Source organism: Centruroides sculpturatus, unplaced genomic scaffold (assembly GCF_000671375.1).
Source record: "Centruroides sculpturatus isolate CEXI.00-Female unplaced genomic scaffold, Cexi_2.0 scaffold219, whole genome shotgun sequence".
Taxonomy (NCBI): domain Eukaryota; kingdom Metazoa; phylum Arthropoda; class Arachnida; order Scorpiones; family Buthidae; genus Centruroides; species Centruroides sculpturatus.
In genome coordinates, this window is record NW_019384506.1 from 33758 (window position 1) to 35570 (window position 1813).

The window sequence follows — 1813 nt, forward strand, 5'->3', positions numbered from 1 at the left end:
TGAAAATTATCGACACGAGAAACGTATTTATTTTCTATTTTTATTACGTAAACGAAGATAGCGCTTACCTCAGATGTTAAACGGGACAAAGCAAAGGAAAGTAGGAAAATCACGAAAAATAAAGCTAAACATAAAGCCGAAATGATGATTCTCAGGAGCAAGTTTATGTCGATGAATGCCACCACGTAAATGAAAAAACAATTGACGTACAGAGCCACGGCGTAGATCAGAGGAAAGACGTATTCGCACACTTCGTTCACCTGTACCAAACCGTCCAAAATTTCCGTGTGCTTTTCTACGCAACTGTTTAAGAAGACCTCCAAACGACTGTGTTCGGCGTGCAAACTTTTCATCGTTGTTGACAAAGTTTTTAATCTTTCGAACATTATAAATCCAACGACGAAACCTTGCAAGACGGAAAGGAAAATAACAGCAAAATAATATATATGACTGATATTTATAAGAATGCAACAAAATGCCGCTCTTCCGGAAGTTTTCTTATCTGTTATGATTGGAAAACCGAATATATCAACTACTAGAGATTCAATAAGTGAGTTAATGAAGTAGAGAATAAGTGAAATTAACGAAAGTGCTTCGAAGTATTTGTTTAAGGAGGTTTCTTCTTCGAAAGCGCTTTTCTTGTATTCGAAGTACAGTTTTCTTCTTTTAAATATGCCAAAAAGAACAGAACAAGACAGATAAACAATTAAATATATCAATCTGATAAAACTATTGCCGGTTCCGTAAACGTATATCCACTCACTGCAGGTTACGCCTTCGAAAAAGGTTTCCAGAAACTGTCGAATTGTCATAGTCCACAAGAAAAGTAGTACTGTGTTTTCGTAACACCCGTAAGCTTTGTTCGGGAAGAAACGAAATTTCGGTTTTCTTTCGTTCTTCTGGCAGTTGCAGTCCATAATTATATTCGTGGCGAAGGCTTTGGCCGCTCGAAGAACAAAGTCGATCTGACAAACTGGACACCCGGCAGTTACATGTGAATCCATAATCGACTGTAATGGAAGTAAAGAATGCTTAGGAGCTAATACTGATGTTTAAACACCGACATACGTTTGTTCGGATGGCAGAAGTAGGGGAGAGCGGGGCTACAAGTTCCGTTTTTTATTCAACCTCATAATTTGTTAATGAAACTTAATTCTAGCATAAGTATTGAGATATTAAAATTTACTAATATATCTAACTTTGCTATTAAGACAGTTTTTGGGGTTATTTTTTGGTAAGATTTTTTATAATTAATAATACAATACCTAAAGTCAGAAAGTAACAACTTACCCCGATTCGGGGCTAGTTGTTAACAGGGTGGGGCAAGTTGTTACGAGATCTATGGAAGGTGTAATATGTAAAAAAAAACAATAATTTATTTAACTAAGTACGTATTTAAGGACTAATCAATAATATCTGATGAATAATTAGTTGTTTTTCTTAAATTTATTATAAACTAAACATTTTTACATTTTAACATTTATAATTTTTACTTAAAGATTGAAACATTAACCATTATATTAGCTTAAGTAGCTAATCAGCCTTGAAATTATCAATTATCAGTCTTCAATCATATCAGAAAGTCGTCTTTGACTGAAAATAATATTATATTTATAAATCATCACAAGATTCATCAGAACCGCAATTCGGACAAAAGTATGTTAACATGTCACGATATTTTCTACATCTGGAATGGGCCCAGTTCTTACATTCTTGACACTGGATCCATTCTTCACCAGAACGTGAGTTAGAGTAACGGTCACAGCAGACTAAACAATAATACTCTAAACTATCCTCTTCATTCTCAGAACTT